Source organism: Drosophila arizonae, chromosome 3 (assembly GCF_054131065.1).
Source record: "Drosophila arizonae isolate 15081-1271.41 chromosome 3, UAZ_ARI_1.0, whole genome shotgun sequence".
NCBI classification, from domain to species: Eukaryota; Metazoa; Arthropoda; class Insecta; order Diptera; family Drosophilidae; genus Drosophila; species Drosophila arizonae.
Window position 1 is genome coordinate 19,952,593 of NC_142923.1, and position 21,969 is coordinate 19,974,561.

Here is a 21,969-nt window from a genome sequence, read left to right on the forward strand (position 1 = left end):
GAGACATAAATCGGAACAGCAAAGCTTTGGGGCTCAAAGCAAGATTTTAACATTTTCATATGACGGACGGACATAACTCGACTCGACGAGACGAGACGAGACGCGACGCGACGCGACGCCTTGTCTTCAAAAAGTTTTAGGTCAAACCGCAGTCAGCATTTGCAGTTGCAGTTGCAGTCACAGCTCCTGGCTAACAGCAACGCTGGCCTGCAGTTGAGTGCGTTGTCTGTCCGTGTTAGTTGGCCGTCGTCTTCGTTGTCGTCGTCGTCTGGCTGCATCCTGCGTAGAGAACATATTAAATTTCAGAACCTGGCCTGGAACAACAGCTGTGCGCGCGACGCCTCTGGGGCGAGACTTGAGCGCAATGCGAAACCTGTTTTTGTTTTTTAAGTGTTCAAAGCCCAGACTCAAGCTCGGACTTGGAACTGGGCCCTGGCAACGACAGACGGCGGACGGCCGACGGCCGAAGGCAGACAAAGCAGACGACGGACGGCAGCTGTAAACAATCAGAGCTAACTGCATGGCAGGCACTCAGCCATGAAAAATGAAAAATGAAAAATGAATGATGATAATGACGATGATGTAGACGAATGGAGTTGGAGACGTCGCCCCAACTTTGGGGCAACTTCTTGGTTATTGTTGCTGCTGCTGTTGTTGCTGCTGCTGCTGCTAGTGATCTTTGCGCAGCAAAAGCCATTGACCAAAAAGGCTTCATACACAAACACTTATTGTTAGTGTGGGCATACACTGAAAGAATTTGGGCTGTTCATAAAGTTGAGAAATACTCTATAATGGAAATGAGCTTGGCTTAATTGGGTTTTAAATTATGCGAAAGTAAATAATAATAAAATAATATCTTAATATTTATTTTAAATTAAAAAAAAATAAAATAAAATAAGAAAATGTACAGAATTATAATTAGAATTTTTAAAATAAAATTGAGCTTGATCGAAAAATAAAGAGAGGGAAAAAAGTCTTTTATTTGTATACAATCCCAATATATTTATTTTTATTTTTATATACTTATTTTTGTATAATAATTTCATTTAATAATAATTCGTTTTTATTTTTTTTAGTTATTATTTACATATTTGTATACAATAACAACTTTATATAAACAATATTTTTTTTTTGCTTTTTCATTACTTTTTCAAATTATTTTTTTTTTAGCTCGTCTAGGATATAAAATAACAAAAACATAATGATATGACATTTAATATAATTATTACATTATAATTATCGATATGTTTTACTTAGGTATTATTTAAAGCATTAAAATTATATTTTCATATTTTTTATTTTTTAATTTTCCCAATTTGCTCCCCTTGTAAATTCCACATTTTTCTGCAAACTAATTTAGTTGGTGATTTCTCTCAGTGCAGCGCGTACATTATGTGTATTGCTTTGGCTTGTGGCTTTGGTCTGGGCCAACAATTTCCTGCTCCTGGCCAAGTTGGGGTGCATCTACCTGCGCTGCGGCTGGCCAGGCCAGCAGCTTCTAAAAACCCGATTTCGTGCAAGTATCTTCCACACTCGCTCTGCCCTTTGCTTCGGCTGCTGTCGCTGTTTCTTCTGTCGCTTGTTTGGTTTATGGATACTCGAGCTCGGGATTTGCTATTTGTAGTCGTACTTTGAGAGCTGAAAAAATAAACCGGTTGCCAGGTTCATAGGCGCTTTCTGTTTGAAAGTCGATGCGCCGCCTCTCGCCTTGTCGTAGGTACTTATTCGTACTTACCTTACTTATGTACATAAGCTGCTCACTGCCCTCGCTCTACGCTATGCTAGCTGCTATACTACATATTCTATATATTTATTGTTTATCATTATATATACGCCATTCTATTCTTTTTTTTTTACCATTTGTTCTCGCCTCGCAATGCTCGAGTGCACGCGTCCTCACTATTTGGAGTATTTTCTAGTGGCTGAGTCCGGCTTTATATAATGGAGATCAGCGTAATAAACTTGTTTGTGGCTCGTTTGGTTTTGATTAAGTGGTTGATTAAAGGGTTTATTGACTTTGTTAAGCAGGTCATAATAGTTAGTGGAAGGTGAAGTCTCGATATGCTTAACTTTTCGATTTGATCTATGTAGAATAGTAGCACACATACACACACACAAGAAAAGAAGCGAAGCTGAGCTGGTTTGCTGAAGACTAGCTTTGGTTCTTTATGGCTCTTCATATACGACTTTACTCTGCTCCATTTTGTTGACTTTACTTCTTGGCAAAGAGCATGTAGAAACGCCCTTTCAGCGACATGCCATGGCCTAGGTATTTAGCCATGACTTCAACCTGCGCATTGACAGTCAACTCTTTTTTTTTTTGTCTTTTTATTTGCTGATTTCTGCAAGTTACCATAAAAGTCTCAACTTGGCTCAGCCATGAAACTGGTTGAACTTTAACAACAACAACAACAGCAACAAGAGCCAGAGTAACAACAATCAAATTACATTTGGCCTGTTGGTGCATTCGGTGCACATTGCTGCCGGTTTCTCTTTTATGGCCAAGACTAGTTCTTGACACTCAAAAGCCCAGCGAGCAGACAGCAACGCCTACAGTTCAAATTGTAGCTACAAGTGTTGCCTCTCTACCTGTATCTATTATACTAAAAGAAAAAAGAAAAAAAAAAAAAACACTAAATCAGAAATCAACTTAAACTGCTTGCCTGCGCTGTGACTACCTTCAATCATTCAATCATTCAATGCAATCGTAGTTCCAGTTGCAGTTGCTGTTGCAGCTGAGCGAGCCGATAAACGCAGGGGCATGCAACGAAGCGTGCCGCACTTACACACATACACACGCACACACTCACGCACAACATGCAACGATTTAAATCCCCCTTCATAGATCCCTAGTTCAACTACCCCTCTGCACCCTCTCTCTTCTCACTCGCCTCTCAGTTAAATGTAATTTAAAATCCAAATGCAGCCATTATACGATTTTGCCCACATAATAAATGATGTAAAAAGTAGGCGGGCGATCACAAATCCAAAGACATGACAGCACCGCATAGTTGGGGAGCTCAGAAAATATGTACTCTACCAAAAATTATAACATGAAAATGTTATTTGAAGCGTACTATAATAATATTTCACATATTATTTACGATCGTTTCGTTTCGTTCGCTCTTAATGTGTTGAAAACTCGCCGCACAGCAGGCAACAATTTTTATTTTATTTTTTTTTTTTTTTTTCGATTACACTTTTCGTAACTCTCCGCTGTAAGTGTAATTTTCATATTCCAACAATGAGCATTAAAATCGAATAAAACTCGGCTTAGAGCTATGTGCACTATATAGAAATGGATTTTTAAATATTTTCTGCTCTAAAAAGTATTACGGAAATTTATATAAAAAAATAGTTTTAATTGCGGCTGCGTTTATATAATGAATTTAGTATTAAAAAAATTTAGTTGTGCAAATAAAATATAATATATTTGCTTAATTATTATCATAAACTTTACAATGAAAATGTTAAGTCGAATGGTTAACACTAAAAATTAAAATTAAGGTCAGAATTTTGAAAAAATATATGAAATTCGAGACTGAAAAATGTTGGGAAGTTAGCTAGCATAAAATAATGTTAATGTTATATTCTAATTTATTTGACTTGCACTTTACAATGAACACGGTTAATCATAACAATATAAGTGTGCATATAGAAATTTAATTGCTAATTAATTATTAAGCTAAAAAAATATATATAATTAAACCTCAAATATACACTGAACATGTTAAAACATAACTGTAATTAATTAAAAAGTAAAAAATAAAAAAAATCATTTTACCATGAAGTTTACAACAACGATGCTCTAGCATATTTTAAAGTTAGAATATAAGTATATCTAATAGTTAGTATATCTGAAGAGTATTAGCATTTGCCGTATAGTTTACAAGCTCATGCTGCAATACATAAAGCCATAAAAGTATACCATGAACTAAATGTATATGTATATTTGCAAAAGTAAATAAAAGAGAGTTATATACATATATGAAAACCCCATATAGCCAAGAGCTAAATGCGTAACTAAGCTGCACTCGAATCAAATTTACCATGAACTTTGCAATGAGCACACATATGAAGAAAAGCAGCTACACTTAACTCGTTAGCTATACTTTCTAACCGATGCTTGGCGAATTTCTCGTTAGCGAGCACTAATATGCCCAGCGTTGACTTTCTCAGCAGCCGTCGGTGCTTAAAATGCAAATGAAAAGCATTTACCTTATGTAGATGCCGATAAGTCAGTCAGCGACAAATTTAACAGCAGCAACGGTCACAAAATGTAGCCATAAAGCAGGCCGCCGCCGAGCTGATCAGTTGTGTTTGCCAAGCAACTGCTGTGCGAAAAAAAATCGAGGTGTGCACAAAAAAAAAAGCGGAAAAAAAATTACAGATGCAAAAAAAATAAAATTGTACGAAAAAAAAAAATTGTGTAAATGGTCTCTCACTCAACTGTTTTGAACGTTAATTTACGCCAACTGTTTGGCCAATGCACGTTGCCAGCTTTCGGTTTCATTATGACTCGCAACAGGCCAAAAACAAAAATCATGCAATTGCAGTTGCAGTTGCAGTTGTTGCCGTTGCAGTTGCAGTTGTTCTTGTTGTTGCCAAGCTGCATGCAGATTGCAACATTCATTTTGTATCTTTCGGCTTGCTGGCGCTGCGCTGCTGCTGCTGCTGCTGCTGCTGCTGCTGCTGCTGCTGCTGCTGCTGCTGCTGCTGCTGTGGTTAATCATATTTCTCTTGTTGTTGTTGTTTCTGTTCGTTGGCTATTAAATTAGCAGCTGCACACAAGTTGCTTTCAAAATGCTGTGCACAGGATACGAGTGCATTTCATAGCCACAGACAATAACACCGAAGCTGTAACTTGGGCATGTGCCATGCGGCGTATGCGCAATATCTGTTTACGGCTGGCGTTAATTGTGCTATTGTTCGGCTCCTTGACATCCCAAAGGTCCAGGCTCAGGGCAGTTGAGCATGAACCTTGACTTGAATTTGATTTGCTGGGAAATAACTGAGCTCTTGGCAGAAAGAGACAAGAGACTTGAGTTGCCTTTGGCAGCCTGAAACTACGAGGTATTTTTATGACATATTTTTTTTCTTACATTTTTATTACAATTTTATTGTTTTATTATTAAATGCTGGCGTCTATTGAACCCTATGCTAAAAACGCAATTTGCTCATTTAATATTGCAATAAACATGTATCACTGGCAATTGATTAAAGACACTTTGAACTATCTCTCTCTTTCATTTGCATTGTGGCCCCATTTATTGACTTTTTCAATTTACTTTAACGGTCCTATCAATAAAAAGTTGTCCCAGTCATATTACGTAGACGTATGTATAAAAAATCTGCCACAATTAATTCAAGTGCCTTTACAACTGATTTTTTATTTATTTATTTGGCATGCTATTGCCTTCTCTCTCTCTCACTGTCTCTTTGTGGCATATGAAAATAAATAAAATACTTTTTGATCTGCAATATAAATCAGCACAACAGCTGCTAAGTAATAGATATTATTATTTCTATTGATCGCTTTCACTTGCTTCATGTTTTTCTTCTTTTACTTTCCTTCATTTGGCGCGCTTTTATTATTATTATTATTATTTTATTTTGAAGAGCCAAAGCAAATAATTTCGGTTCACTTGTTGTTATTATTTCAGTTAATTTATGTCAGCTTTTGTGCAGTAAATTTATTTAACAAAACGATTCTCTTTTGTTGTAAATTCATTGATTTATCAGAAATGCCAAAAAATATTTCGTTGCTTAAAGCATAAATAATTTACGTTAATAATAAATTAAATGCGCTCGAGTGCGTCGAGTTCCAGCTGGAAATAAAGTAAACCTAAATAAATAAGGAAGTTGCTTTTTTTTTTGTGTTCATCTTTTGCGTGCTTTTTTTTTTTTTTTTGTTTTGTTTGTTTTTTGTTTGTTTTCTTTTCCTCAATATAAAATAAAAAATTGCGCATGCATGCAAATTGCATATTTAAATTAAACAACAAAAATGTGTGAGACGTGCTGTGCACTCAACACACCCCATATACCTACCCAGATGCCAGAAGACGATCCGAGAGGCGATCCTCCAAAACGTCGACACTTTCATTTTTTTCCTTGTTCACATTTGTTAATATTTTTATTTCTTTTTGTCAAAAGGCGCGCTGCAGTTAAATCTGTGATAAATTGCGCGCGTCTTTAGCTTTTGGCAAATGCGAAATTTATGCTGTTTAATAAGTTTTTGATTTGTTGCTCGGACACATTCGAGTGTTTATCATTTGTTTGTATAGCTGATTTATGTGCGAAACGGACCCTCGAGAGCCATTTATATAAGCGTAAGCAAATACAAAAGCTAAACAAGTTTTGTGTACAGAAAAACGAAAATCAAATAAAATGACATCGCATCGAATCGAGTAGGCAAGAAGTATGCCTGGAATTACTTGTCGAAACTATTGCAGATTTAGCTTAAAAATTCTAAATTTTCTATAATAAATGTTCAAGAAATCCAACCCATTCAATTTGGTTTTCCAGCATTATTATATTATAATCTTTGCCTATCAAATTGCGTTCTGAAGAAACTTTCAATAGTTATCCAAATGGTCTGGAGCCCAGTTCAGCAAATACTTATAGCGCTCCCAACTCAAGGCTAGTGTCTCTCACAATGCTGAATCAAATTGATTGTGCCAAATGCTCATGTATTTATATAGAACATATATATGCTAAAGTCAAAGTCTTTTTTAATTGAAATCGATAAGAAAACTTTGGCTTATCAATCCAGCTCTCGTTCTCCGTCTCTCTTCCTTTCTCTTTCTCTGTTTGGTTTGTTTCTATCGACAGCTGTTGCAACTTATCTCCACCTGTCAACTGATTCACACGCCCCCAATTACTGATTAAGGGGCCCTCTAGCCTTATGGATTATTAACGTTTTACAACGCTTATCAGTGGGAGCGATAATGGGGCAGACAGGCGCTGCACCAAAAATACCCTAGACCGAACTGGAAACACATTTTATTATCATTTTGTTTAGATACACTCAATGGGAATCATATATAATTTACGTGGGTTTCGTAATGCGGCGATAAGAAAAACCTATTCAGTCGTGAGAACTATGAAATTTGGGTCAAAGGGCTTTTAGTTGGTGTAAAAGGTTTGAACGGATTTCATTTGTAAGTGGGTTAAAGGGGGCTTACGGAAAAGGTTTTGCTTGTATATATGATAAATTGTTTATTTGATTAGATTTTTATTGAAGCATTTATATCATAAATAAATATTTTGTTATTAATTATTTTCCCATCTATTTATTTCTTACAGAAAAACGTATATATAGAAGTTACATATATATTGAGAAACTTGTGCCAAAAAGCAACTCATAAGCAATATTAGGTAAGTTTTTGATAAATCTATTTAAGAGTATTTTAGAATCGAGCTCAATAATATTATGACAACAATTTAAAACGAATATTAAGACTCGTACAGATTTTTATTGTTAATTATTTGTAATTTATACAAACTTATTTTAATAATTATGCACTTAAAAGACTTTCATGTATATCCCCCTGAAGCATACAGAAATTTCTAATAATCCGCTCATACTGCATTTCATTTGAAATTGTGCTCAGGAAAAACCTCATTTGCATTCTTGGAGCCAAATTTCTATTTAAATTTCATTTGAATTTTTCATTTTGTTGACTTTTTTTAATGAAAATTCCTACACAAAGCATTAAGCTGCACTTGAAGCGTAATCAAAGCAGCGCCAGCTGTGCAAATGGCGCACAATCTGAAGCTGAAGCTGAAGCTGAAACTGAAACTAGAACCAGATATCGTTGAGCCCACAGTAAATAATAATAATTATGCAGAATTGCGACTCTGTGGACTGGGGCTAAATGAAAATTTATGTACTATAAATTCGAGTTCATAATAATTGTCGCATTAACACACTGTGCGACTATATATCAGCTTGCAGTTATTTAATTTAATAAACATGCAACGCAATTTATGCAGCCAACAATTTCCCAATGATAGCGACGCCCATGCAAGAAGGCGTATTCGAGGTTCTGTTTTATATTTCTATATTTCTATATTTATTTATTATTATTTTTTTTTTTTTTTTGCATAGATATTGATAGGCGAGACATGTGTGTGCACGCTATTATCGTACAGACGCACATGAATACATACATACATATACATATATATGTATGTATATATAGCTAGAAAATGGCTAGTTTTATTGAGCATGTATTTAGACATTTGCTGGTTAGAAACACAAGTCAAGTCCACGTGATTCAAGTTGAATGGATTTGCGTCACTTAATGCGTGCTTATTGGAATATCTTCAACTTAAACAAGTGACAATTACACAGGCCAACAAAATTTAGTAGTAATGTAAAATGGGAGATGTTTCAACAAGTATTTTTAATATTTTAACTGGAGTGTGAAGAACGCATTTAATCTTTTTTATTCGATGTAAATGATCTATTATGATAGATTTTAAATATTTATCTTAGATTTTAAAATTTGTAAAAAAAAAAAAAAAAAGAAAATGAAAATTTGTTTATTGACTTAGTTAATGCCTCTTTGCTGGAACCCAATTGCAATTTCATTTTTGATTAATTTTTTTAAATTAACCGAAAATCTATGATGAAAAGTAGACTAGGCTTACGTTGATTACAAATGTAAATATGTATATCAGGGTTACATAGATTCCACATTCTAGAATATCTCGAGTATATCCTACATATCCTTTGGATATCCTCATTTTAAGCAGCTGAATCCTGTTGACGCATGTATTCTATATAAAAACTCAGATCAAGTACAAGTACTCAAATGACAATGGAACGAACAGTTTGACTATGCGAACCACTTAAACAGAAATCAAGCCTCAAACAAAGGAAATTCAATAGTATAATCAATATAAACTAGAACTTGATTTTATAGAAATGTGCAATAGCAATAAATATAAAAAACCAAAACGAATCATATTTCATTTGAAATATAATCCAATGACAATGTCTACTTAATTTACAATTGCAAACGCCATACGATATGTGCCTAGGAGGGAGCGTCGAGCGATAAGAACCATTTCGAAATAAAGAAGACCTCAAAATGTCGCAATGTCAACCTTGTGCACTAAATTGCAAATATATCGAAATCAATTTGGAATTACGTATATTACAAAACTGTAAAAGGAAACAAAGCAATTCCCATGAGAGACGTGTGTGAAAGTTAACCTTGCGTGCGGCGAGAGTGTGTAGGAAGCTAAATAGAAACATTCAAGATTGTTGACGAATAGGCCGAGGACAGAGAGAAAGAGAGAACTGTAAATACCAAAAAAAAAAAAAAAAAAAAAAAAAAAAAAAAAAAAGGCGCCACTAAACGAACAATCAATGAAGTTACTTTTCATGCTAGCAACGACTTGTCCACGACAAGAAAAAAATAAATAAAAAATTGAAGAAGAGTGTGAAACATATAAAAGAAACGCAATTTGAGGCTTATCTAAGATTTTGCGCTTTGTGTTTTGTAAAGCTGCCATGTCAAGTCAACTCGAGTCAAGTCAACTTTGTTGCGAAGTCTGGCAAGGTTATTGCACACGAGAAACGCTCGTAAAGTCGCACAAAAAAGTAAATATAAATAAAAGCAAGAACAGCATAAGAATAAATAAACTACAAGAGAACAAAAAACGTAAGAAAAAAGTAGAAAAATAAAATAAGCATGCGCTTCAAAGACCAAAAACCCAAATTGGGTTCATTGGGGAAGTCACAAATGAAACATCATAAAATTAACTTGGCTCGCTAAGCAGATGACAAGATAAAGATACTCTGGCAAGTGGCGTCAAGTGCTAAAAAGTAAAGATAATAATAATTATGTCAGCTAGGCTTGGTGTTAAAAGCGAAGCGTTCTGAATGCTTAAGCAATTTCGGAGCCGTTAAATAGTAGTTGGTGTAGTCGAAGTTTATGTTTTATTCGGGGGAATCTTGTTCAAGCTGGGAATCTAACACGAGAAACGTGCGACACATGCCTAATAATCGAAAATTTTATTTTGTTTCTAATCGTTTTGAAACTTGTCGCTAATTGCCAGTAAATTTGATCTGCGAGTTTTGTGGAGAATTTTTATTTGATATAGAAATAATAGCTCATAGTTCGACCACAGACAGCTGAGCAGAATCGTCTTGCCTGATTGTTGCTCATCAAGAATATTTTTTTACTATTTTTTTTTTATAAAATGTTATATGTATATCTATATATATAAAAGAGAGTTGTGTAAAAGTGTATTAGCACTTAAAACTCGAGACAGCCTCGAGCAGACCTGACTATTCAACAAAAAAAAAAAAAAAAAAAAACTATTCAAAAAAAAAAAAAAAAAACAAGACTATTCAAAAAAAAAAAAAAAAAATAAATAAATAAATAAACAAAAAAAAATTTTTTTTTTCCAAATCAAAAAGAAAAATATTTCAAATCAAAAATCTCCAAAAATTCAAAAAAATCAAAAGATTAAAACCTGACTGTTCAAAAAATAAATAAAAAATTCAAAATTCGAAATTAAAAAAAAAAGTGAATTATTAAAAAGTGTATTTTTGGCTTTTTATATTTTTGGACTTTTAAACTTTATAAATATTTCAAATCAAAAATCTGCAAAAATTAAAAAAAAATCAAAAGATTAAAACCTGACTAATCAAAAATAAATAAAAAATTCAAAATTCGAAATTCAAAAAAAAAAGGTAATTATTAAAAAGTGTATTTTTGGCTTTTTATATTTTTGGACTTTTGCAAAAGCTAAATATGTATCTTGAAAGTTCAGGTATTTCTTTGTCTCAAACATAAATTTGTGTAAATTATTTATATTTATATTTCTCGATTGTTTTATATGGTTTTGTGCGAGGGCAGTATTACTATTAATAAAAATGCCGCGTTCTAGAAGATCTAATCTTTCCCGGCGGACCCATAATGCAATTAGGCAACGGAATAGCGCGAGTCAATTATCTGACGAAGAGCGAGAAATCGCCCGAGGAAGGCTCCGCGTTAGTACCCAGCAATGAAGGGGCTTAATTCGTGCTTCTCAAAGAGAGGCAGCCCGTGAAATGGGCAATAAGAAATGGTTCAAGGATTGATTTGAATCGAGAAGCGTTTCGATATGATTGCACCATTGACTATAGCTTGAATCGTTTAGTTTGCATTGGTCCAATGGACGTTGTTTGCCAGCATTGTGGCGCATTGAAGTTTGCTGGTGAAACGCCCGGTTTGTGCTGCCTTAGTGGTAAAGTGACATTGCCATTAGTGGTTCCTCCACCAGAGCCATTGCGTTCCCTGCTTTATGGCGAAACACTAGAATCACGACATTTTCTAGCGAGCACTCAAAAATTCAAAATACCTAGAAATAATATAGAGGGCAATGCAACGTTTGCCGGGCCAGCTAGTTATTCATATTTATTATTATTATATTCTTAATGGTATCTGTTGCGATTCCTTCTGACCGTGAAATTCATCTCAACAACAACAAAAATATATAGATATTCAAAGGGCTCTTGGCATATAAATATTAGAAATCATAGGTTAAAAAATTCTTTAACAATTTAAAAAAAAAAAAATCAATTTTAACCTTTTTTTTCAATATTTAAAATTAAAATGATTCATAAAAACAAACAATTATATTTAAAAAAAAGGCGTAATTTATGCCTCAATTATATTTATTTCTTTTAGGTATTTCCATTTAAAGATAAGATTTTAATTTCTAAAAATTTTGCAAGCAGCTTTACTTAAATATTAATTAAAATATATGTATTTATGTAAGATATACTAAACTCTCGCTGTTTCTTACCTGCATTATCCTTGTTTCTCACTCAATGCCTGCCGTCTATCATGTGCACATTCAGCTATTTATATACTATATATCTGTGGTATATATACGATCTTAATCGTCGACTATGTGTGCCTTATCATTTAACTGGTTTGGGCAATAACAACTTCCGCACATGCCTGTGGTCCAAGCTGACTAAGATTTATTGCAGCCTGTAATAATATATACACACAGCAGCACAACCGAAACACAGACACGAATACACAGGCACTCACCTAAGTAGACACACACACAAATGCAATTCATAACTCATTTCTTTTGTTGTTTCGTCGCATGAGCAATCACGCAAAATGACAGCCACAACTTGTCGTGGCACCAAACAACAGCAACAACAATAGCAATAGCAATGCATATTTTGCATATTAAACGCATGCCAAACAACAACAACAACAACAACAACAATTGAAAAGCACTTGCTTGGTATTTGCATTTGCATTAACAAAGTGTGACCAACATTTAAAAAGCAAAACAAAAATCGAGTAAATATGGTGAAGTCGAGCTGAAGCGACTGTATAATACTTGTTCATAATGCCCAGCCAGATAAATGCAAGCATGTATCGATATATTATGTATTTGCCACGACCAAAATGGATGGACTACATTATTCATAGCTTCAGCTGAAGAGGAGACCATTAGCATATGAAGCAGATAGATAGATTGATATTCCAGTTTATTCACGCCCCCAAGGGCGTATACATTTCACACTATATATATATTTTCACTGGCACAATAACAAATATACTCTTAATGATTTCATGAACGAGTATTGAGAATAGATTCATCTTCTACGCGTTGCGCTGCTTACGAAGCAAAGCAAAGGAATTTCATTCGTCTCGTACGCTAATGAGCTTTATCCATATTAATATATGGATATATGCATATATTTATAGCAGAAGGCTATGTGATATGCGAGTGCGGAAATTAATTATGAATGATTAATAGAAATCAGCTTAACGCGGTTTAACTGCGTTTATAGTTGGTGTTTCGTGCTATCGATGGTATTATACATAAATAAACCTATTTAAGTGAAAGTCTAGACTTCTAAAAATAAAATTTATGTTTTCTTATAAATAAAATAATGAAACGCACTAAAGCAAAAAGGATTCATAGAACTTAAAAAAAGTAATAGTAAAATAAAACAAAATATAAATAATATATTAATTGTTATTAAAGTGATTTATAACTAAATACATATATTTTATAACTAACATACATTACTAATCCAATTTAGTATTATCTCATATCATTTTAAAAATTGTAATCTAAATTTTCTTTATTTTTATTTTATTTTATTTTATTTATTTTTTTTTTTTATTTTTTTTTATTTCTTTATAATCTGTTAGGTATCCTATAATTAAAATGATTTCTATTTCATTTCTAACATATTTCATATCAAACATCAGAACTTTTATGTATATATCAAGCAACAATTCTAACTTTTTTCTTTAGCTAAGATTTTTGTTAGATTATATAAATAATATGTCATTTTCGAAATATTTAAATAAATTCCATAGCATCAATTTGCAAACAGATTTTTATTTTTTTTATTTTATTTATTTTTAGACTCATTCACGAAAGTGAAATGAGTATATTGGTTTTGTGCAATGTCCGTCTTGCTGTCCGTCCGTCCGTCTGTCCGTATGAACGCAATCTATTTCGGCGCTATTGAAGCTAGAGACTTGAAATTTGGAACACATACTCGTGTATATCTCCGATTTATAGTGTTAAAATTTTCCCGATCCGCCCACTAGGGGCGTGGCAAATCGGAAAATGCATTTTCCGATATACCAGAAATCATGTTTGTTGAAGAGCTAGAAAGCTGAAACTTGGTATGTAGGTCCGCGTTGACCACCCAAGATCACGAGCTATGGCGGATATATCTACGCCCATTGGGGGCGTGGCAAATCGGATAAAACTGTATCTCCTAAAGTTGTAAACCTAGAATGCGGAAATTTTGCACGTCAGCTAATGGTATGAGTCTATAAAGTCTGAAGATAAATTATAAGTCTACGCCCGTTGGGGGCGTGGCAAATCGGACCTGGAGATATAGTGATTTTTTAAATTCTCCTATATTTTGGACACTATTGATGGCAGAGACCTCAAATTTTGTATATATACTCGGACTGATCACCCAAGACCAAAAAGTTTTGTCGGATATATGTCCGCGCACAGGGGGCGTGGCAAACCGCAAAAGCTTATATCTCCTAAAGTATAATAGCTAGAAGCTTCAAATTTATAGTTGAGGATAGTTGAGTTACTGGTAGCCTCCTCTATCGATTCCCCAAAAATAATTTTTACGCCTCTTTAGGGGCGTGGCATATCGAAAAATACCCTGTAATTTTCACATTTTTTTAGGGTAAGCATTCAAACTTTGCAGTTAGGGTAACGTTATCTCTTTCTAAAAACTGACCAAAAATGAGGTGTATATTCTACAGTATTAGAACGAAACTTAACTACTAAATTGTTGATGGGATGTGAATGAGTATTCCGCAGTCGGTAACGCCCAACTGCAACGTTCTTACTTGTTTTTTTTTAGGTATATATATATATATATATATATATATATATATAATTTATATTAGTATGTCTTTTATTTGAAACTTTTTTATATGTAAATAAAATACATACATTATCTTATCCATTTGCTAATCAATGCAATTTAATTTGTCAGCCTTTTTGATTATAATGCTTTTGTCAAATAAAATTGTATTATGCTTTAGACCCTTCCTCTTCTTATTCGCTCTCTTTCTGCATATTTTTTATATAGAAAATTTCATTTACATTCTGAGCAAGTTATAGAAATGCTTAGAAATGTGTTCATTTATAACATTTGCTTAAGATATCACTTTCAATTTAGCTGCATATGCAAATCGTCTACAATATTTCAGTCATTCCTTTATGCAGCTATTTTGCTTTTGTTCGTTGCCCAACACTATGCAAGCTGCTGCTTGTTCTCCTGCCTCCCCTTCGCACTCTGCTATTGCTATTGTAAGAATCTCAGACCAGATTACAATGGCAACATCTTCTTGCCTCGCTTGCTCAACTCGTTTACACCCAAAAAAAAAAAAACAAACAAAAAAATTAGAAAAAAAGCTCAGCTCTCATGACACACATACCAGTAGACAGCACGCCCTCTACTACTACTGCTGGTGCTGGTGCTGCTGCTGCCGCTGCCGCTGCTGTGGCCCACAAAATTTATTATCATGTAAAACTTTTGTGCAACAATGCGACAAACACAAAAGCCGAGCGAGCTCGCGGCTACTGTGCCAGCTGCGAAGCCAACTGATAGGCGGCGCCCCCTGCCTCAGCTCCCTGCGACAGCAATTTGTTCTAGTTGATAATTTATTTGAATATTTGGCTTAATTATAAAAACAAAAAATATATAGAAGAAAAATGTTGCAACAAAAGCTCTGGTACATTTTATGCAATGTATTTGTGAATTATTTTATGGAATGTATCTGTGAGATACAAAACTGGTCAAGTAAAGTGCTGGGCGTTTAAGTCCGCCAAGTGGCTGGCATTGAGCTCGTAATAATCACAGACAATAGCTCGAGTTGCAGGTAAAAGAAATTTATGGCAATGATATAACGAATATTTGATGCTCTATAAAAAATATATATGATTATATATATGATGTAATATTAATATAAACAGCAGGCTATATTTGATTGAAGTAAAATTGATAGATATATATATATAGGTATAATATAATTATTTGAATTTTAATTTGATAGAATATTGAAATATTTATTAGAGTAAGATGGAGATAGGTAAAGTATTTAAATACAATTTAAAGCTTAGCTGCATGAGTGATGAGAAAATTTTATGAGTTAGAAACCCGTCGAAATCATACGGAAACTCGATATTGAAACGAATAAATAGAAATATATTTCAATATAGTAGATAGGGAGTAAAATTAGAATAATTATATATATTAATTATATAATTTATACTTCTTAGATACTTTTACTCCATTTATCTATATACCTATATAATATCTTATACTCTGTAAGAATCCGTTTGCAGCTCAAAGCTTTGCGCTTTTTCATGAATTCATATCTTGATTCATATGAATAGTTGAATACCCTCTTTGCAAGAGTATGCTATATGATTGTCGCTAATTAGCCCCCTTCTTGCATGACTAGACAAGCAGAACAAGCGGCTACAGATGCCCAAGACAGAGCCCCGTCGCGGCATTCTCTAACTTCCAACAATCGAGTCGAAAAAGACAAATGATATGCTTAGCATTGAACGCTGACTCAACTAATTTGACTAGGTCTGCCGTCGAGCTAGAGTGAGAGAGAGAGAGAGATTTGTGGCAAGCATTTAAATGCGAGCTGACGACCACTTAAAGTCGATTAACTGAGAGTCTCGTCCGGACAGCAGACCTTCCAAGTGATCCCGAAGTCATCCCCTTGCGCCCCGCTTACTCCCCTAGCCTAAGTCGTCTTGATTATAATTTCTAGTTCTATAATTTTTGTACATGGCATCTGTGGCAACCTGGGCAAGATTCACGCCGCAAGCGATTCAAATCAAAACGTGCATAAAAATTTCTATGCTTTGTGTGCGCCACGCCCTCTGGCTGCCCCTCCATGGGCAGCGCTTGTGTATCAAACAGTAGCGGCATATTCATTAATCAAAGAGCAGCAGTCCATTCGGGTTTTGCGTACTCCCAGGGGGCCAGCTACGTATTAGTTACACTTTAGCAGGGGGCGGATGGGGGGTACGATGACGCTGACGACTGGAACTTGAAGATCGGAACTTATGGCTGACGCGCTATTACGAGTACTTGGACAGCGTTCAAGAGAAGTTGAGCTGATCTGAGCTTGGGTTGGGTTTGGTCTGTTGGGTTGGGTCAAGGTATAAATGCCAAGCTGAGCTCATCCGAACGAGCAAGCGATGCGTCTTCTTCTTAAGTGCTGTTCGCTAGGCGTGGCTGACAGCCAGACGCCAAGGTCAAGGATTTATTTTGAGACAACACGCGTTACCGAATCATGCATGAATCAGTGCACTTCTCATGTGTTTGCTAATCAAAAGCGCTTATCCATATCCTTCCTTGGCAAATAGCTAAATAAATTCATGCAAATTTTATTTATTTAATAAACAAGACAAATGTGGAGGGGTAAACGTACGCCAACAAGGACAACGACAGCAACGATGATGAGACGATGACAAAAGTGTAGACAGAGCTAAAAGAGCGTTGGGTGAGGAAGCTATACAATGTTTATTGGCAATTCGTTGTAACAACTGTTGATAACTGGAGAGTATAGCTATGCATAGCTATGCCTGTTAATGGATACTAACGAGTCGTCTGTTCAGTGTACATTGTCATCAACAGCTACATCAGCTCACATTGAGCGTCGAGTGCCAGCTGCGGCCTGTTCATGTGTTGGCTAATGGCAATTGAGCGAGACTCGCCGCGAACTTAAACTTAATAATAATACAATAATCTATGGGCTAGTCGTAAAGGAATACAAGTATTACACTGTGAATGTATAAATAACTAAAGGCTACACGTGGAAGGGGACGCTTAGGAGTGGAGTAAACACAAACAGCTGAAGAGCACTTCAAGAAAAATATATAAGTACATACATAAAATTTTAAGTATGTGTACAATTACTTAAGATATTACTGATTGCGGGAAATGATGGAGTGTAAAAAAATATATAAAAAAAATTTTAATTTATTAATAAAAATATCATACATAGAATATAAAATATAATATTTAAAATATAAAATTTGAAATATAATATATTTAAAAAAAAAAATTAAATATATAAAATAAAAAAACCAAAGAACAAAAAATATATATAATGCATAAATATAAAAAATGAAATATAAAAAATAAAATCTAAAATATATAATATAATATGAAATATATAATTTAAATATATATGTATATGATAAAAAAAAAATAAAATAAAATAAACTATAAAAAAATTATATATATATATATATATATATATATATATATATATATATATATATATATATATATATAAATTAATAAAAAAAAACTAATTAACATACATACAAAATTTAAATATTTTATTTTTATTATATTATATTTACGAAGAAATTAACAAATACTTTACAAAACTACCTTTTTTGGGGCTCGTGAACGAGTGTTATGCAGTTGTCTTCCTTGTTAAATTTGGCTCCCTATTCATTAAATAAGTCTGTTGAGAACCCTACGAAAATTTAAAGTATTTTAAATCGCCTTAGGAAAACTGCGTCATTAATTTCTCGAAGGTCTGAATAGTTTTCAAAGTGCATTTATCACTCTGTTATGTACAGAACTAACTTGGTTATATTATCAATCTTTGAAGTTCGTTTGCTTTGAACAAGTTCTCAAGTTGTTGTGGCCGCAGTGCGTATTTCCAATTAGCTCTATTATACTACTTTGATAATTTTTATATGCTGACAACTTTTTATAATTGTGTCCTTTGTTGCTTTGTTTCTAGTCTCTACTCACTGCGCTCTATCAATTATAAAAGATACTGTGCAACTGAGCATGAAATTAGCTGCGTGTGCTGTTGCCCTTTCAGTACAGTAGTCGCTCGCTAAGTAACCCTGACTTTAGACTGGCGTACACGGTCAGCGCTGTGGTAGTCACAGTCGATATCATTTCATTTCATTTCATGTTTATACATACATATTTATTCCTACCTATATTAATTTATGCATTCTCTGTTGATTGCCTGCGTTACAGTTGACAAGTTTTCGCCCCGTTCTAGGGTGGGTGGACTCCACTCCTCCGTTCAGTTGGAATTTTATAGGTATAGGTAAAGCTTGTCGTCGTCAACTTTATGATAGTTAATGAGTTGTAATGGTTTCTTATTTCCATGTTCTCTTGTCTCTTGCTTTATGACATTGCGGCATTGATTAATTTTCAGAACCAATAACTACAAGCTGACATTATGCAGCCTTTCTCATTTTATGATATATACATAAACAGAAATATCTATAATTCATTTATCTTCATAGCTCTTGCTGGCATTTATCTAATGTTTATTCTTTGTATTTCTTCATTTTGCAGACGTCGCGGCAATTGCGCAACAAATAATATTTCTGTCTAAAGGTGAGTTCAACTTTCAAAGCCGCAAATAAAAAAAAGAAAAATAATTTGAAAATATCTAAATTTAATAATTAATTAAATACGTTGTAGGCGTATCGAATGGCAAATATTCTTATGCAAGAGCTTGTGTTGGTCGGGGTCACTCAGGGGTTAATAGTTCATTGACTTGGCTCATGTTTGGTTATATACGATATATCATGTCTAATGAAGATTTAATTAAACGCAAAGCTGTGCGAGCCTTGTGAGAGTAGGTAGGCTTCAGATAGAGTGTTAAATATTTGAATATATTTGGATATATAATCATCTTAGTTAATCCACTAGTCGAATAATAATTTGCATTCAATTTGTTTGAATTTCGCATAATAATTGCTAGAAAATATCACAATTCTCTTGATATATATTTAACATTATTTCGTAATTTATATTAATTTTTTTTTAAGATAAGAAATATAAAAACAGATTTAGAGCAATATTCGTTCAATTATTTTTTGGGATATTTTATCAGATATGTTTTATTTATTTTAATAATTCTTACAGCAATTTAAAAATATTTAACATTCATACAGCACGTGTTAAACTATTCATTTCTTGCCCAGTCTCAACACTGTTTTTCCTACCATATCATATTCAGTGCAGCACACAAAATTCCATTCAGATCTTATCTAACGCTAATCAAGTTGGCTGCTCCACTGACCCAGTCAGTGACCAAGCTCCGTCACAGTTGATAGCGTGCATAGTGCACATGTAACAATCATAAATTCTTTCATAAATACCGACGCCTTAAGTGTGTATACGAAAAGATAAAAGCGAGAACTCTAATCATTTCAATACAAAACTTGGCTGCATCTGGCGGGGCACAGACAGCGCAGTTATCAGCGCTTGGTGGCTGTGTATTGACTCAGTCAGGCGGCCAGCTGCCGACCCAGTTGCCAGCTGTTGGTGGCAACTGCTTAATCAGCGCATTTGAGAATGTAATAGAAAGGTGCCAGGCGCGGTTCATTCAACTCATGCACAAATGCAGACAGAAGCTGCCTGCTTTGGCATGCAAAAAGTGTAATGCACTGCTCGATGATGAGTGCTTCCTGTATGATAAATGCTTGCCAGCCAGTCGCACATACATACATACACACACACACACACACTCCACACATACTCCCCCGAAGCAAATATCTATATATGTGTGTCAAGTTATTGTTTGCAACTTCATAGACACTCGCTGCCGCGAGATACTTTTCTATGGTATGCTGCTGCTGACGCTGTCATTGAGCTGGTCTTTTGTTTAGCTTAGCTGCACGCCCTTTCAAGGCAGCTGCGCATTGTGAGACTTTTGAGGAAAAACTTGTATACCCATATACCGTGTATATAGGTTCTTCTAATTAAAAGTTTTATGCTGACAGCAGCACACCTACTGTGCCAGAGGCTTTGCGTACGACTGCCGGCTTATTACATTATATTATATTTAGCGAATTTTCCACTTTGCGGCGCCTTATTGAACAAACCAATAAATACAACTTGGAAAAACTCTGGCTTCAAGTTAAGGAGAGGGCGAGGGCGTAGGCGTAGGCGTTGGCCTGAGCGTGTGTGCAGGCATTTGACAACCCAGGAAAACACGTTCGGCACCACATGAGGTCGCCACTTCTCACAGATCCGCGCTCCTAAGTCGCTTGTTTGTTTCGTATTCTTATACTTTACTTATATTCTTTTCGGTGTTCTTCTTTTCATATGTATATAATTTTCTCTTCGCCTTGGTTTTATGCGTTCTTTTATTATTTTACCCAATTCGCGCGCGCGCAACTTGTCAAGAATTTCAATGAGTTCGTTTCCCTTTCGGTAGTCGCTCGACTGGTGGTCGGCCGGTGGTGGAGGTGGCTCAGTGGTGCGGTGGCCAAAGCAACGGGCAGCTGTATTAAAGTAGAACCTGTTGAATTATTGGTGTGATTCAGCAAGAAGTAACAAAACGACAAAAACGAAATAGATAAACAATGGGATAGAAATGAAGAAATATGTTGAGAAAATGTAAAACAGCTGGAAGCTGCTGATCAGGCTGCTGCTTAAAGAGCCACCATTGATGCCTAGCATATTAGCATATGAAACTAAAATATAGATCGATAAGTGTTTGTATCGATCAAATTATAGAAGCTATGAATAAATGAATTATGAACCTGTATAGTACAATGGAGAATTGTAAAAAGCAGCATTATTAGTAAAAAAAAAATATATATATATATATTTAAAAAATATATATATATATATTTATACATATACATATGATTCTATTATTATAGATATTAAGTTAGTATAATAATACATCAAAAAAATATAATAATCGATAAAAAAAATAAAATAAAATATAGATTTTTCATCGATTATTATTAGCAATTAAACAATTATATTTAATTCATATATTGATAGCTCTCAAGAATATAAATACATGCCTAATAATATTTATATGTTTATCGATTACTATATGAAATTTTATCTACCGGATAGATTTCAGTTTTATTACTTTTTCACCATTAAAGAAAACACATATATCTATATTTATAACAGCAAATTACATTGAGCTCTTATCGATTTTTAATCGAAAAACACACATTTTAATATAAATAATTTAATAATGTTAAACTATGAATATATTTTCAACTATAAAAATATGTATTTTAATTGTAAAATATTATCTAAATATTTTCCAAGTACAAAAATTGTCTTACTACTTCGCTTAGCTCCTCGCTTCAAATCGATATACTTATAAAACTTACTTATCGACCCATTGTCACCTTCGAATTTTGCTGACTCAAAGCAACAATTGGCATTCCCCCAAAAAGTCGTTTGCCAAAATCGAGGCTTAGCAAGAGCGCAAAATAAGACATTTTTTCCAACCAAATATGGTTAATTGTTATTTAGTGAGTTTGGAATAGCCGACAACACCTGTGCCCAGTTCGTACTATGCATAATCAAATGCTAAAGCCGTTATGTTAAAAGAGGAACATATAAACTGGAAATGAACTTTTTGTAATGCATTGCGTCACACCACAAACTTTAAA

General features: G+C 34.2%; 1 protein-coding gene and 1 long non-coding RNA gene across 2 annotated transcripts in view; one reads left to right on the top strand and one right to left on the bottom strand.

The window, feature by feature from the left end:
• Positions 1-993: 993 nt before the first annotated feature.
• LOC149269844 (uncharacterized) lies at positions 994-6,438 on the bottom strand. Its single transcript, XR_016269437.1, has 3 exons — positions 6,049-6,438; positions 1,858-5,828; positions 994-1,802 (listed from the first exon to the last, which is right to left on the bottom strand). It is a non-coding gene; the product is annotated as an uncharacterized LOC149269844 (long non-coding RNA).
• Positions 6,439-6,489: 51 nt separating this feature from the next.
• Dyrk2 (Dual-specificity tyrosine phosphorylation-regulated kinase 2) overlaps positions 6,490-21,969 on the top strand; it is a 64,633-nt gene continuing 49,153 nt past the window's right edge. The window contains exons 1-3 of the mRNA XM_018003924.2: positions 6,490-6,639; positions 7,306-7,377; positions 18,887-18,928. The gene's annotated coding sequence lies outside the window, so the exon portion shown is untranslated. The remainder of the gene's footprint in view (positions 6,640-7,305; positions 7,378-18,886; positions 18,929-21,969) is intronic.